This window comes from Barbus barbus (assembly GCF_936440315.1).
Source record: "Barbus barbus genome assembly, chromosome: 38".
NCBI classification, from domain to species: Eukaryota; Metazoa; Chordata; class Actinopteri; order Cypriniformes; family Cyprinidae; genus Barbus; species Barbus barbus.
Genome location: NC_136716.1, coordinates 1,924,312 through 1,942,698, shown reverse-complemented (window position 1 = coordinate 1,942,698; position 18,387 = coordinate 1,924,312).

The following is an 18,387-nucleotide window of genomic DNA, read 5'->3' as shown; positions in this document are numbered from 1 at the left end:
TTCTTTAAGCCCTTCTATCGCAGTCTGTCACAGATGCTGTCTTATGGTTATAGGGTGGCAGTCAGCATCAGTAAGGGCCTTAATTTGGGTCGAGGATCGGCCTGTGTCTTCACGGACAGCCCGTCGGATCCTCCGGCTCAGTGAAGGGGAATTTTTTTCGGGTCTACCACTTGACTTTTGTGTCCCATAACTCTCAGGATTTTTTAAGAAATGTAAAATGACTGTCTTAGTGTGTCCAACCTCAGCAGCGAGTGCTGCTCAACCATCCTGCCGCGTTCAGAGATAGAATGACTTTTTGCCTTTGCCATCAGAAGATCAGTTTGACTGCCTGAAGGACAATGACATGAAAGCCATATTTTTGCGCAGATTTGAACTTTTGATAAGCTGATGAACAGCCTGTTTGAGTTTAAATGCAATTTTCAATAAAGAGCCTACTCTCTATTTTGTATCTCTTGCTCCTGTTTCTTCTTTTGGCATTTTGAAGCAGTGCTTACAACCTGGTTACGATCCACGAGCACGAAATGCGAACACTTGTTATGTTTACCCCGGTTTTAAGATTTTGTTCAGGTGTGTATTTCAGTTAAACACCGGAGGGCAGTGTTGCTCAATAATCACAACGGTCCTTGAACTACTAGCATACCTTTAATTTCAACCAGGCCCAGAAATACTGTAAGCACCTCCAGATGAAGACATGAGAGCTCTTAAAAGACTCGAAGACACTAGAGTGCATTTAATAAACAGTAAAGCATTTCTAATGTTACAAAAGGTTTCTATTTCAAATAAATGCTGTTCTTTTGAACTTACTATTCATCTGTGAATCTGTGAAAGTTTCCACAAAAATATTGTTTTCAAAATTGATATTAAATCAGAAATGCTTCTTGAGCAGCAAATCAGCATACAGGTGCATCTCAATATATTAGAATGTCGTGGAAAAGTTCATTTATTTCAGTAATTCGACTCAAATTGTGAAACTTGTGTATTAAATACATTCAATGCACACAGACTGAAGTAGTTTAAGTCTTTGGTTCGTTTAATTGTGATGATTTAGCCTCACATTTAACACAAACCCACCAATTCACTCTCAACAAATTAGAATACGTCATAAGACCAACAAAAAAAAACAAAAATTTTAGTGAATTGTTTGCCTTCTGGAAAGTATGTTCATTTACTGTATATGTACTCAATACTTGGTAGGGGCTCCTTTTGCTTTAATTACTGCCTCAATTCGTGGTGGCATGGAGGTGATCAGCCTGTGGCACTGCTCAGGTGTAATGGAAGCCCAGGTTGCTTTGATAGCGGCCTTCAGGTCATCTGCATTGTTGGGTCTGGTGTCTCTCATCTTCCTCTTGACAATAAACCATAGATTCTCTATGGGGTTCAGGTCAGGAGAGTTTGCTGGCCAATCAAGCACAGTAACACCATGGTCATTGAACCAGCTTTTGGTATCTTTGGCAGTGTGGGCAGGTGCCAAGTCCTGCTGGAAAATGAAATCAGCATCTCCATAAAGCTTGTCAGCAGAAGGAAGCATGAAGTGCTCTAAAATCTCCTGGTAGATGGCTGCGTTGACTGTGGACTTCAGAAAACACAGTGGACCAACACCAGCAGATGACATGGCAGCCCAAATCATCACTGACTGTGGAAACTTCACACTGGACTTCAAGCAACATGGATTCTGTGTCTTCCACTCTTCCTCCAGACTCCAGGACCTTGATTTCCAAATGAAATGCAAAATTTACTTTCATCTGAAAAGAGGACTTTGGACCACTGAGCAACAGTCCAGTTCTTTTTCTCCACAGCCCAGGTAAGATGCTTCTGACGTTGTCTCTGGTTCAGAAGTGGCTTGGTAACCCTTTTCCTGAAGACGTCTGAGCGTGGAGACTCTTGATGCACTGACTCCAGCTTCAGTCCACTCCTTCTGAAGCTCTCCCAAGTGTTTGAATCAGCTTTGCTTGACAGTATTCTCAAGCTTGCGGTCATCCCTGTTGCTTGTGCACCTTTTCCTACCCAAATTCTTCCTTCCAGTCAACTTTGCATTTAATATGCTTTGATACAGCACTCTGTAAACAGCCACAGCTTTCAGTAATGACCCTCTGTGACTTACCCTCTTTGTGGAGGGCGTCAATGTTCGTCTTCTGGATCATTGCCAAGTCAGCTGTCTTCTCCATTATTGTGGTTTCAAAGAACAAGAGATACCCAGAATTTATACTGTAGAGATGGTCGTTTATTGAAACTCAAATGTAAATATTCTAATATTTTGAGATACTGATTTTTGACTTTCATCAGCTGTAAGCTCTAAGCATCAAAATTAAAACAAAATTACTTTACATGTAATCTAAAATATATGAAAGTTTAACTTTTTGAAATAACTTACAAGAAAAAATGAACTTTTTTATTGAAATGCACCTGTATTAGAATGATTTCTGAAGGATCATGTGACACTGAAGACTGGAGTAATGATGCTGAAAATTCAGCTTTGATCACAGAAATAAATTATATTTTAGAGCATATTCATATAGAAAACAGTTATTTTCAATTCTAATAATATTTCATGATATTCTAGAACATAAATGCAGTCTTTGTGTGCAGAAGAGACTTAACTATACAATAGATATGTGTGTATGTATATGTATATATATATATATACACACACACACACACAAAATAATAATCGTAAATAGTCAGGGTGGGTTTCATTACAGTTACAGTTGAGAGGCCGGTTACTGTTTGTGAGCACTACTCCACCTGTCTGGTTACGTGAAACAAGCGTTTCTGTGCTGGAAAGAGAGTCTTATCATCCTAAACATACACTAATACACATGTGAGAAACTGACTTGAGGCTCCACGCTCTCATATGTCATGATGAAGCTCGCCGAAAACACACACACAACCAGCAGCATTAAGTGTCTTGCTCAGGGACACATTGGTGTCTCACAGTGGATTCGAACCCGGGTCTCTCACACCAAAGGCATGTGTCTTATCCACTGCGCCATCACCACCCCAATAGTTTGGTGCAAGAAGTGTTTGACGACATGCAAAACCATGTTTGTGAATACATTTATGCTGTTGCATGGATTCAAAAGTGTTTATGTTTTATACCCAGTTTTAATGATGCATAAGCATAAACATGTTACATTAAATTCATTTGGTGTGTGTCTGCATGTGTGCGTGTTTGCGCATGAACCATGGCACTCTGTCTGTCGGACTGGCGCTGGCTTTGTTTATTTGCTCAGGTTGATGAGGAGGAGGAGGTCTAATCTACGGCCCTGCATGACCGCAGAGCGCTCCGTCTACATAACACACCACTGTTTGCCTTTCCTCCGATCACGTGCGCTTTGTTTTTATTCCTCACACACACATGCGTGTTAAAGTCAGCCATTGCAAATAAGAAAGCTCTTGCATGTTTCTTCTGCTCAGTCATATGTGTGTCTGCTGCAAAACATCAGTGGTGCGACGATGAGTGCTGCGTAAATACCTAATTTAAGGTGGTCTTAGCTGATGGTTTCACTGGTACAGAAGGTTAATTATTACTAGCAGCGCCTCATAATCTCATTATCTTACATGGCTAATATTGCTTGCTTACATAACCCTGTTGGGGAAAAAAAACATTCTGAAGATGGCTTGCTGGTCATTACCGGTGGCTCGTAAACCATCAAAACTATATAGTCGTCTTATGTTTGTTTCATTTTAACTCGTTCATATGAACTGGTCTCCATTTGCTTCATCTTTCCATCCCACCAATCCGTACCTTCTACTTCCTGTGAGTGCTCAGGTTTTGACCAAAAACACACAGAGAGAGTCCACATCGCACATTTCCTCTCCATTATTCGGCTTGAGTAAAGGTCATCGTGAGATGATCATTTCAGCAGCGTATTTATTTGACAGAGGTTTCCCTCTGGGTCAAAGGTCAAAGACTTCATTTCCTCCTGTTAGCAGCCAGTAAAAATGCAAAGATAATCTATAGCTGATTGCAACTGTATTTTATTCACACACTTGCATGCATTTGCTCACTGATGCACAGAAACTTACAACAGATTAGATGTTTGTGTTTCAGTGACATAAACTGAATGTTTCACTAAGTCACTGATAGGCTATTGATTTTTCCCGTCACTTAATTGAGACCCTTCCTGACAAAGTTAATCAAAAATTAAACCTGTTTAAACACTGGCACACCCTGATAATAAATTGCGGTCATATAACTGCATCAGTTTAGTTTCAGTTGCAGTGTGTTCGGTGGGAATAGTCAATGAAATTGTTGGTGAAAATGTTAGTTAGCCAAGGGTTTTTTGTTTTCGCATATGAAAATGAAGAAGAACATGCATATCGTAATAATAATTAAAAAAAACTACTGCTAGAAAAGCACTTCAAGATTTTACCAATGCACTTTTGTGGACAAAATAAATCTAGAAAAAAAATGTTTGTTTCAAATATTCCAGTCATTATTGGATTGATCCACATGAGTTTGTTAATTAACTCACCTAAACACATCCAATGCAAGATCAATCAGATGTATGCATAACATAAGCATATTATTACAACATCTTCTCTAAATGATGCAAATGCACAAGTTATGTTCCAGTCTGAATGTGTCATTCATGTTGTGAATGCACTCTTAAACAAGGAATTAGTAAAGCAACAAATTCAAAAGATGCATCAGTTTGCACATATCCAAAAATATTTAGGCCTTAATTTAAGATTTATGTGTTTGATTTGCATATCAAATATATATATATTTATTTATTTTTTAAATGAAGATGAATTTTGCCGCCACTCTCTAAGCCGAATCATGCATTCGGTCAGATGCTGTATGTAGGTGAGGTGTATTCATACGGGTCAGTGAGGACACTGGGAGTAAAAACACTGAATTTTAACTATTGTGATATGAGTGATGAGTGTATTATGTTTCTGGCCTCGGCTGCAGCCAAACCTGACCTTGATGTGAGGTCGGAGGTATAGCGTAGTTGAGGCTGATTGGTCAGGTGCTGCAGTGAGAGATGGCAGCTGTTGCTATGTGTGTGGAGTATGTGCAGGAGAAGTGAAGCAGGAGGAGTCTGTTTGGCATTTCCAGGAACACCTAAGCCACTGGTGTCTATTAGGAGGCGCTAAGAGAACATGTGTGCGAGACTGGATAAACAAAGCAGAGAGTAGCACCGATGGCCAGTTTTATCCCTGTCACCTAAATCACATGGCTGACAACTTTACACTGTGCTAAATTCAGACTGTTCCTCGAACAGGTAGTGATTATGCTAACCACGGTTCAAGATGTTCACGATGTTCACGACAGGCCAAAGCTGCCATTACCTTTGCATAAAACACCGGTGCAGCAGCAGCAGCCGTGTCACAGTTATGAAACTCTCACGCAATGCAAGTGTCTGTAAATGGCTTTGAAAATGAAGCAGATGAATCTGCTGACCGGTGTCTCAGAGGACACCAAACCACTTGTGGGCGACGGTGGCTTTCAGCTGATAACAGGATAAAATTGGTGACTCAGGAGGCGTCGGGTTATGAAAGCATTTTAACACCAGAGGGATCGGACCTGTAATTAGTGGAAATAAAAACCGGTTCAAACTCAAAAATACTGGAACTGAATGATTCCTTTATTGGTTCTTCAGTATCTGGGCCAATTCTGTTACGCAGACTGTCACGCAATCATATGTCTGTGTGCTTTTGGATAAAATATTAAATTCACTTTAAAAAAAAGTTTAAAAACAAGCTCAATATCATAATTAAGTCAACAGGGTGTTTCTTTACTTCAGATAATGTTCAAAGTTTTGTTAATTGAATGAATGAATGAATGTGTTTGATTACAATCATGTCTCAAAATTATTCTCAGTTTTTTAAATGGTATAAATCACACTATATAATGAATGAATGAATGAATATTTTAAAATAAATACATTTTAATTTTTTTGGTTGAGATGATTCATCTAAAGTGCTAAAAGAATCATTAAAGGATCCAGAATCGGAACCAGGATTATTAAGTTTGTGAAAATCTAGAAATCTAGTTTTTAGAAAAGGATTTGCAATGGACAAGGCTTACTCAGATGAGAAGCATCCAATCTAATAACCACAAACATCTACAGACTTTCTTTCATATTCAGACATTTCTGGCTCGTGATGTATCTCTACCCGTGTTTAGCAGACATTGGGTTTTAAAACAACTTTTTTTGCACAGATGCCAGACTGGTTGATTGTCTTTTGTTCTGGAAGGTTTGCGAGGATCTCATGATCGTACAGCAATAATCTTTCAGATGATTATCAGAAGAATAATTGAGGCATTTGTGGGATTTTCCCATGCCTTTCATAACGTAAGCACTGAACTGTATTGCGTGGAGATGTTAAATTTGCTCTTTGTTGGTTTTATGGTGAAAATCTAGAAGAAACCATTGAGGATTGATGTTGGGATCATAAGCCATGCAGGTCACTGCGTCCAAGTGCAGTTTTTAATGCAACAAACCAGAAACTACTAAACTGTAAGACATTTAGATGCATAAAATGAATGGTTCGTTTTGTGTGCAATATCAATCATAAAAATGTGTCATACACAATATTACATAAGTGTCTTCATTAATAGCTCTCTAAATCAACCTCTAATGAGGAAGTAATAAACTACACTGTGTAGTTCAAAGCTCAAAGACTAAAGAACCATCACCGTTGGCTGATCTGCATTGTGTACATATATCATAATATTATGGCTATTATTTGTATTGTAATATATTACTGTAATAAATGGCAGTGTATGTGAGGTTTTCTCCCGAGCTGGTTTATTAGCAAACAGAAGATCATGAGCGGTGGTTCATGAGTAACCTGAGAGTAGCTCTTCTGTCTCCGAGCCATGCTGATGATGCTGGGTCCGTTCTGTGATTGATACGCTGCCGTCAGACACGCTCCAGCGAGTTCAGCTCGCACATAGAGGCAGATGGAGCTGATGATCGAGGCACATTTACTCTACAAATACATGCATTGTAAAACAAGTTTTTGATTAATTTCATGCCAGGCAGGCCCTTATTTAGTTACACAATTATTCAAAATAACCACTCATTAGATCCTTTTTAATGATAAACTCAGCAAGGTTACCGTCAGAGTTGTAGCTCTTACACAAGCAGATGTTTTATCTCAAAAATAAATGTAATGATTTCATGTACTATACATAAATCTGTGACACTATACATATGTATATACACTATGTTGGGTGAAATGTCGCTGCGGGTCAGAGATTATGAACATCATCATCAACCCCTCAATAATGCATTGTTACGGGACTGTCATGCCCTGTTCTTCATCATCATTTTGAAAAGCTCCATTTTACACCAAGCGAACACCAAAGAGTCTGAGGTCTGAGTATCTCAAGTATACATCAGCTGTGTGATGTTTTGATCTCAGAGAGCCGAATGTCACGGACGAGAAAACAGTGGATGCATGATCCTGCGTCTGAACACCAGCGCTATTGAGGATCTAGTCCGGGATGTTAATGGTGTTGGGATCAGATCTGTGTCAGTCGAGTGCATGAAGATGATCACTTAAACCCCATGACAAACAGTCAGATGTCAAGGTTCTGTCATAGACTGGCAGAAAAACAACACCGGCCTGCTTTTTATTTTGATTAGCAATATGTGGCATGTCTAAAACTCTAAAACTCCATAATCCACATTTTTCATGAACATAGAAGTTACCGTGATTAATAATTTTTATTTTCTGGTCAAAGTGTTTATTTTCCATCCCATTGGCTCTGGTTGTTGAGTATTGACATTAATTATGGGTACAGGGATTGGGTGTGCGTATATATATATATGTAATACATTTAAATAAAATATAGCTTTTTCATTATACTGCAATACATGCATAAACCATGCCTGGTTATATATAAATAAATATAGCAATGAAGACCAAAACTGCACTACATTTTTACATGTGACAGCTTTTTTGAAAATCAATTAATTTCTGTTTAATGAGTTAATGGATAGGTTTGCTGAACACAAATTCATAAACTTTATCTCACTTGATTGTTTTTGTAGTTACACATTTCATATACAAAAATATGTATGATGTATGTAAGAAAAATGGATTAACTGAAAACAAATATTATCATTTGTAATATTTAATAAAAACTTAGGATTTTTGGACACCAATTATTCAATTAAATATTAAAATGCCATTATTATGGAGAATTTGATGCCTTGTTACAATATAATTGTACATAATTGAGTATTATAATTAATAGAATATTATATATATGTATATACACACACACACAAACACACACACATATATATATACATATATATATATATACTGTACATATATATATATATATATAAAGAGTGGTATGAAAAAGTGTTGGCCCCCTTCCTGATTTTTTATTTCATTGCACGTTTGTCACCGCCCCCCGTTAAAACATAACTGTGGTTTATCACACCTGAGTTCAGTTTCTCTATCCACACCCAGGCCTGATTACTGCCACACCTGTTCGCAATCAAGAAATCACTTAAATAGGACCTGCCTGACAAAGGGAAGTAGACCAAAAGATCCTCAGAAGCTACACATCATGTTGAGATCCAAAGAAATTCAGGAACAAACGAGAAAGAAAGTAATTGAGATCTATCAGTCTGGAAAAGGTTATAAAGCCATTTCTAAAGCTTTGGGACTCCAGCAAACCACAGTGAGAGCCATTATCCACAAATGGAGAAAACATGGAACAGTGGTGAACCCTCCCAGGAGTGGCCGGCTGACCAAAATTACCCCAAGAGCGCAGCGACGACTCATCCAAGAGGTCACAAAAGACCCCACAAAAACCGCTGCATAAAGAACATAAAGAACATAAAGGCTCGTCTCAGTTTTGCCAGAAAACATCTTGATGATCCCCAAGACTTTTGGGAAAATACTCTGTGGACTGACGAGACAAAAGTTGAACTTTTTGGAAGGTGTGTGTCCCATTACATCTGGCGTAAAAGTAACACAGCATTTCAGAAAAATCATACCGAGAGTAAAATATGGTGGTGGTAGTGTGATGGTCTGGGGCTGTTTTGCTGCTTCAGGACCTGGAAGACTTGCTGTGATAAATGGAACCATGAATTCAGCTGTCTAGCAAAAAATCATTAACATTAAAGTGTGACAAACATGCAAAAAAATAAAAAATCAGGGTGAATAACCTTGAGTTACCACACTTTTTCACACCACTGTATATATATATTATATATATTAATACAAATTATATTTGTAAATTTATATATCTTCATTATTAAACAAATTAAACCTATAATTATACATATATTTTAATCAAAACAAACTTGTTTCATCATTTATTTGAGCACAAATTGTTGATCCATCAATATTCAATAATTTAAATAATACATTTTCAAAAGTATGTTGAACACGTGCGCTTGCACACACACACTTATTTATTTATTTATTTGTTTATTTAGTGGCTTCAGAAGTACACGAGACTCATTTGATCGCTGTTAATGCACCAATTAAATCAAAAGAACATGAAATATTTGATTCCATCCTCAAGTTATTAATATGTAAATGGAATGTTAATCATGCAGCAAACAAAGCAGCCATTGCTAAAAGAGCTCTGCGCAGTTCTAATCTCTTATTGTGTTACAGAAATAATCGACCCAATGTGCTTCAAAAGACACTCTTATGATGGTTGAATCTTCTGGCTGATGTTCTTATGCTGCTGATGCTGTGAGAGGATGAATGCACTGCAATTACAGTTCATTTTTAATTAGTTCATTTAGCTTGTGTTACAGTAAGGCAGGTGACGGTACAACGAGAACAAGCTTGCGGCCTTGAGCTTGAGTAATCGGAAGGGTTAGATAAGAAACGTCCTGCAGCACATCTAAACATTAGTGGGCGAGTGTCAGAGTCCTGCAGAACGTCTGCGTGCTTCTCAAAGAAGTGAGTCACTCAGACAGGAAAATCAACGTGGACGAGAGGAAGAGTCTGAAAGATTTCTGCAGAAACACGCCGTGGCTTTTGTTGATAGGCTTGCATAAATTGAATGGGATTTGTTGGCTTATTCAGAATTTACATTACCAAATGAAAGCACTATTTTGAATCAGGCGGGATAAAGGTTTGGCAAACAAGAGCGTCTGGTGAATGTCTTGGGTTTGTCGACTGCTTTCGTACTGAATAATAGGCTTGTTATTTCACTCCAGTATGAAAGAAACGGTTCTGCTCTATTAATCCTGCAACAACTGAACTTCCTTTCATATCGTAACATCCGGAGAACTCTGAAAGTTTCAGTCTTCTCTTTATTAATCTTTCCTCTCTGTATCAAAACACAGTACATCGAACACACCTCATGAATGAGTTCCTCAGATTTCACACATTGTTCCTCGAAGATATTTGTTCTTGTGCCTTTTGTTCAGCATAACATTAGCAGGTGTGTCATTTTTAGTCACGAGTAAAGAAGTGGAGTTTGGAATTGTTCTTTGCTTGAAGAATGCACTCTTTCAGACACAGATTGACGTTAAATGTGACTAATTAAAGACATCAGTCCACTTTGTTGCAATTTATTGGCTGCTATAAGGTGTTCTGAGGGGTTTTAGTGTCCTGCGGTTGGTGGGATTAGGATCTAGTATTGTATTTGTCTAATATTTTCTGAAACTTTCTGAAGGCATACTGTAGTTATAGCCAACCGTTTTTGTGTATTAATATATAATTTATCTCAAGATGACATAAAGCAGTTTATTACCTACTACTTACTGTAGTAAGTGTTTAAAATTTTACAGAATTGTATGTAAAATTTAAATCAATAAATAAAAACTATACATCAGCACCATTCAAAAATTTCAGTTTTAATTTCTTGAAAATTTCACATTTAAATTTGATGTGTTCTGCATTTGTGAAATTAGCATTGTACTAGAAAATTTTATCAAAGTAAATCAAAGTTGTTATTGTTTTCCAGTGAAGTGAAGAACAGTTTTAAACTCACAGATTGTTTAGGAATTAATTTTACATCACAAAAAAAAAAAAAAAAACAAGATAAGCATTAATAATCACTGATCTTACATCATATGACAAACACTAAATAAACCACTGCCTTAATGTGCCATGATTGGATTTTTCTGGCAGCAAGACACATTGAATTAAACTTGAAATTTTGACATTGCTGTAACTAATTGTTATCAATGTCTGGAAAAATTATTTCTACGCTAATTTTTCCAATCTATAATCAAGTTTCAAATCTGACTCATGTTAACTATTTCTGAATTTATGCTGGCATTCTCTCAGAAAACCTCTTTGAGGTTTAATAAATATACGGCACTGTTGTGAGTGTTATTCTTGTTCACTTCAGCCAAAAGGCTTTGCTTTTTTGCTTCATTCATAAAATTCACTTAACATACACAAAATTTGATTTGCTGCTTCATTTCCTGTTTTACATTTGCTCACAGAAATGTTCGTTCCAGAGTTATCTTTCCTAAACATTGCATGCTGCTGACAATGTGACTCTAAGTGTAAGTGCTACAGTAACACAATGCAAGCATCTCTCAGAATCAGTTCTTCTCTGTGGGGAATAGAGCACCTCGTCAAGGGAACATGTTCTAAAACAGAAGGACAGCTGATTGGAGTTCAGACCACAAGATGTCCTTGTCCTGAAGCACAGCGATTTGAGTCACTACGGCTGGTGTGGAACAAAGAACGGGGACAAAAATCATCAAATATGCTGAACAAACGATCCCTGACTCAAACCACTGAATCAGATATAGCCGGCTACTCATTTCTGCAGATATTTTTAGTAACCTCACGTGTGCAGTCACTGAACATTGGAAAAAAGTGACCTAAATAACTGTCCGATGAAATAAGGTTTGTTAATATTTGGGAAATATGTGTTTATGTGGATGCCTGGTGGGAGTTGATCTCTTCTGACCTTTTACCGAAAAACACAGATTAGAGATTTTAATGGGATATTTTAGTCCATACATATTGTTCAGATATAAATTTATGGGTTTTTACACTAAATTTATCATCTACCCGGTGAAAATTTGATCTCATAGAAAAGTAATAGCACTACTGTTCTCAATAAATCATTCATGTCGTGCATGGAATTAAACATGAAGTTTAATACATAGACAACTGTAATGAATTGTTGTACAAAATCTGATCCAGAACATTATGATATATGCTATAATATCAAGACATTGAGAAATGTTTGCAGTTTGTCTCTTCTCATCCAGTATTTCTGTCTGTGTGCTTTACTGCGTAATTTGACAGAAAACTCAGACGAAGCGCTGCAATTGGGATGAGATGATTCACAACCATAGCCCTTGATTTTTTAACTTCTCAATCTGGCAGAGAGCCGTTATCTGCGGCACACAATGAGACATGATCGCGAGCTCATCAGGGGCTCTTGTAGTGATGAAAAGGCCAATGCGAATCAATCATTCGTTTGCACCTGTCTGTTTGCTGTCCGTGCTGAATGTCAGTTTGATAGCGGGAGGTTCTGAGATTCACACGCAGCTCATCCTGCCTGCGACTGCTTGGACTCATGTTCGCTTATAAGGAAACTCATTATTCATATATTCTGGTTGGCAATTACCAAATTCATCTCTGGTAACATTTGCTCTTTGTCTACAAGAACGCTGATTTGTATGTCGTAGATAATCATCCCTTGTTTCAAAAAACTGACACACTGACACATATTGGCACAGCAAGTGTCAATGAGAATTACAAACGAGTATGAAACATTTCTCATTATATTACAATAGACTGGTTTATTGGTTATGAAATGGTTGACCGTGAGTTAAAGGAGTAGTTCACCCAAAAATGAAAATGTGCTGAAAGGTTATTCACCCTCAGGCCATCCAAGACGAAGATGAGTTTTGTTTCTCCATCAGATTTGGAGAAATGTAGCATTGCATCACTTGCTCATGCACCAATGGATGCTCTGCAGTGAATGGGTGCCGTCAGAATGAGAGTCCAAACAGCTGATAAAAACATCACAATAATCCACACCACTCCAGTCCATCAGTTAACATCTGGAGAAGACAAACGCTGTGTTTTTGTAAGAAACAAATCATTTTGGCGTCTTTTCTGGGTAAAAAATTAGTCCATAATCTATAATAACTCTTCCTCCAGTGAAAAAGTGCATCTCCTGTTGTCTCTCACATCAAAATCCTGCCACATATTTGTTTAGAGCTGTTTTGCACTGTTTTGGCTTGTAAACGGTGCTTGATCTGTGCAGATTTCTCTGCTGATTTAGACCACACCACTTTTTCACCGGCGGAAACGTTATTATGGATTATGGACTCCTCCTGATTTTAGTTAAAGGTGCCATAGAATGCATTGATACAATGTTTTAAATTGTTCTCTGATTTCTACATAGAAGGTATGTGGCTTAGATAAGGGCAAACATTCTTCAGAAACAGTTCGATTTACAACCCTAGGATTTCTCCCCAGAATGAAACGGTCTGTTATTGGCTTATTTGGAAGGGTCGTGAATAATAATGTTGAGCTCTGCTCTGATTGGCTGTTTCACAGTGTGGCTCATTTCAGTAGCTCACAGGAAGGAAACACAGGGAAAATATATATTTCAATACTTTCTCACGCAGTTATATAATACTGTAAATAAAATGCGGGCATAAGGGAGCCGCTATTAAATTGCTGGGTATTGAAACTGCTTTCAAATGCATGATCGCTTTTTAGTTTGAATAGCTAAGCTAACCATGTCCCTTTAGTGACTCACATTATTTTATTAGAACGCGTAATTTGTTTTCCGTGACTTTCTGAATACAGACACCAACCCATCCCTGCACAGCCTGGGACATAATATTTTTTTCATGATCTGCCATTTTCGCTGTTGTCCTTCACAATACGTGCAGAACATCTGATGTTTCGGCTGGCAGCTGGCATAGAACATGGGCGGGTCTATGCAAATGTTGGGGGCGTAACTATTAGTGATCCCGACTGTAACGTCACAGTCGGTGTTATGTTCTGATTCACCTATTTTTTCATTCGTCTTTTGCATTCACGAGATTTACATAAGGAGGAGGAAACAATGGTGTTTGAGGCTCACTGTATGTCATTTCCATGTACAGAACTCTTATTATTCAACTATGCAAAGACAGTTTTCCATTCTATGGCACCTTTAAAAACTAAGATGACCAGACGTGCCACTTCCTGGGGACATTTCTAAATCACCTAAGATAATGATTAAAGTACCGCGAGAGTGATTTGAAAGCATAAGGAGCTGTCTGCTCTGCTCTCGAGGTACTTTAATGTCATTCAACGATCGATCGGTGCAGCGCAAACTTCCTGGTGATCCAGGGCAGAACATGTCCCTGGGAAGTGTCATGTCTGGTCACCTTATTAAAAACATCTTAATGATGGATTTGTTTCAGCTTTTGGCTTCACACGATGTTAACTGATGGATTGGAGTGGTGTGGATTACTTATTTTCTTCAATTATGTTCATATTTGGGTGAACGATTCCTTTGATTTGTCTTATTTTGTAATTTTTTTGTTTGTTTTTTGTTTTGTTTTGTTGTGAACTCTTACTGTATGTCAGCAGATGTTAATTTAATTTTTTATTTCTCCTAAAGGGCTTATGAGGACTATTGAGACAAAGTAACATTATATCCCCTGATGAAACAGCAAAAAATGAAATAAATAATATGAGGGGAAAAAGTGTACTCTACATAAAAAATGTGAAACCTTGCACAGGGTAAGTATGCAACGAAAGTATACAATTATTTTTCTAGATCTCCTGAGAATTTGTTTACTTTCCAGATATGTTTTCCCCTCTCATTTCACAATGATATGTCTAAATATTTCACTAATATAGCATAATACAATACTGCAGGTTTACTATTAATCATTGAAAGACATTATTGTGCAGGTCATACATGTTCTTTCTGTCTTTCTAAAACAGTTTCTCTCTTCATGCAAACACAAGAGTAATCCAGATAAAAAGCTCCTAATAAGTCCAGGCTTGAGCCGACTGTCTGAATCTGTTTGAATGAGTCCAAAATCTATTTTATTTATTTATTTTTTGTTTGTTGTTGTTTTTGAAAATGCATTCATCCAATTGAAATTACCTCAGAATTAGACTTTGGGGTCTAAATTCAACTAACCAAATTTAACCAATATCTAATACAATGACAGATTGTGCATGGGCCAGAATGCTAATTTTTAATGTCATTTGCCAACATTTTCACCTCATTTTTCAAATTAGCAGTGCTGTGCTAAAAAAAGAACAGAAGAATGTGTGATGTCAGACCTGGAGGATTGCTGTCATGTTTAAACAATGCTTTTTATAGTTCCTAATGTTTTCTTTGTCTTCCTCCTTTCTTTGAGACAGGCAAGGTTCCCCAGAATGACTTATCTGGTGTTGTTGAAAAAAAGGAAGAAAATATGCACACTGTAATCCAGAGAGATGACAGAAAATGGACAGCAGAAACACAAATGGCACATTTCACAAATGCACTTTCCTACGGCTTTTTAAAGCATTAGAGGCATGTTTTTGTTGTGAGAACTATAAGATATGAAAAAAATTACCTAGCATGAAAAGTACTGTAGCTATACACTGACAGATTTTTTTTTCCCAGCATTGATAAGAATGATTTCTGAAGGATCATGTGGCACTGAAGACTCGAGTAATGATGCTGAAAATGCAGCTTTATATTACAGGAATAAATTACTTTGCAACATATATTCACATTGTAGTAATTTCACAATATTATGTTTTTACTGTATTTTTGATCAAATAAATGCAGCCTTGATGAGCAGGACTATTAATAGAAAAATCAACACTGCTAGTTTTAACACCACTAATCTCACTTCAGTCCAGATCCTATAGTTACATGATGCTGAACTATACCTTAACATATTGTAAGTGCATCCCTCAAAAATATTGATTTTGTCTCACAGCAAGTTGAGGAAATCAACAGTAATGACATTTCTGAGAATCACTGTCTTCAGAGAATGCTGTTCTGTTATTTTTGAAGTAAAAAGGGACCAAAATGAACTCATGCTGATAGACTGGAGACTGCAGATCTACATCTGCTCAATTTCACACACTACAAAAATAGAGATTAACGGAAACTTGGCAGGAGCAGCATCATCTCAAGTGTTCGTAAACAGCCGACTGTGACAATCCAGATAATGACTTATTTATCCTCATTTGTATTTTGCATTACAGTAATTTAACTTCATTAAGAAGCCCAGGCAAATCTGTTCAATAGTATGAAAATATCTATTTGTAAACTTGAGATATTTCTAAATCTGTATGAGCAAGAGAAACATGAAAAAAGTCTGAAGATGTTGAGACGATTTATTGATCTCATAACAAAAGACTAACCTTATCTGTTTTTATAGGCTGTTGTCAGGGCATCTTGAATGATTTATGTTGTGTTTACAGTATCTCTGCGAGTGTGTATTATGTTTGTTGTTACTGTGCACATTTTCAGCTTCTAATATACATGCATATTGTAATTTAAAGTTGGCATGAAACATGCTGGATGTTATCCAGATTATGCATAATGGTTGCAGAGGAGCTATTGAAAGCTTTTAAAAGTTTGATTTAATATGATTAAGCAATGTGTCTGAAGAACATCATTCGGTTTAAAAAACACTCCACTTCTCACCACCAGAAAATTAGCATGCATATACAAAGAGCAGTTTGATGTGTGCATTTATATCCCCAAATAATTCTTTATGACCCATAGTTACCATAGTAACCCACTAGTAGCTGTTTAAAAATGCATTCCTAAAGATATGAAGACTTTTAAGATTGTCCTTTGAATTAACGCAATATTGCATATACAATATAAAAAACGTGCTTCTACCTATACCTTTATGCACACTCCAAAAACATATATACATACAATTCACTGCAGTTTCCAGCAGTAAAACACCAACATTTACTGCTTTTTGCACAGATTATAATTAGTGTCACATTATTGATTAATAAAAACTTATTTTCACACAATACTATGTCATGTGCTCAAAAAACTCTTTTACTGCATGATTAAATAATACTTTTTGATGTTTGTATCTCATAACCAGCTTCATACAGGTATGTTTGTCTTTTCTGATGTAGTAAACTTGCTCTGAAGCCCACCCGGTACAGCATTGCACTTGTAATGTGAAGTGCTCGGGTATGAGTCTGTCAAACACCAGTCACAGTAAAAGAGCTCAGAGACTTGTAGAAACAAGAGAAAATGGCATGGTTGCCTGATGAAATATGCTTTAGTCTCATGTTTGCTTTTGTTAACACTGTCAGTTTAGTGTCGGCGTTTAGTGCATTTTATTTCTGAGAAACTCGTTTTTAGTGCCATTCACTAGACATTTCTTTTTAATAGTGTCACAAAACATGCAATGAACAACAAAATACCATTTTACAGAAATGTCGCCACAGGCATGTTTTTTTGTCAGTGAGCCAATAGCTTAAAAAGGGCAACTACTTTTCTTTTCCAGGACCAAAATTATCCCTATTCTCTGTCACGTCTCATCTGTCTTGTCTCATCCTGTTACCTGTGCATTTACCTTCTGCAAAATTACAGCTATGAAGCCTGAAGTCTGTAAAAACCGTTCAGACACAACATAAGCGACTCTCACAGACAGCGAGATAATAACAGTTTGGGCTCAGCCGGTATCCCATGCAACCCATGCCACCTGTGGTTGATGATTCACACGCGGGTCAGAAACACACTCTGCTTCTATGTGACACAGCTCATCTTACTCTGTATATTCAGCTGATAACGACACATACTGTGCCAATTGCATCACAATATTAACAGCCGCGTGTTAGAGAGCCGGATCCCAACGAACCGATCAGTGGGAAGTAATTGGATCCGTACAGAGAAATATTCCAGTCCGACAAGGTTTGAACTCGGCGATCGTTCCCTGCCATTCCATGTGTGACGCAAACACCAAAAAAAAAAAAAAAAGGGTTTCCCTAGAGGGTTTATTGAACATGTATTGTTTTTTGGTAACACGCCGTACAGGAACGGTTGTCCTAGGTGCACACTGACGATTGTTTATTTGTGTCCTAATGATGTTACGTTGACAGTTTGTGTGTGTGTGTGTGTGTGTGTGTGTGTGTGTCACTTCAGCAGTTTGCTCTTTATATAACACAACAGTATTCCTCTTATTGCATTTTTTACCTTCAGGCAATGGGTAAAAATAGTACGGCAGCTTGTAAATGTTTGTGTGCAAGTAATTTTAAAACAAGTGTGACTCCACAAGCCATGGGAGATATTATGCTGGGAAAACTCCCAGCTAACAAAAATACGTTCTAATATGTTTAAAAAAATTAAGTTTTGCTCACGTTCCTATAAAGTTATGAAAATGTTATATCTGAATCCTAAATCTGAATTTTTTATTTTTGTTTTATATTTTGATAAAATTATGGAAATGTTTCTGAATGTTCTCTAAACCATCTTAG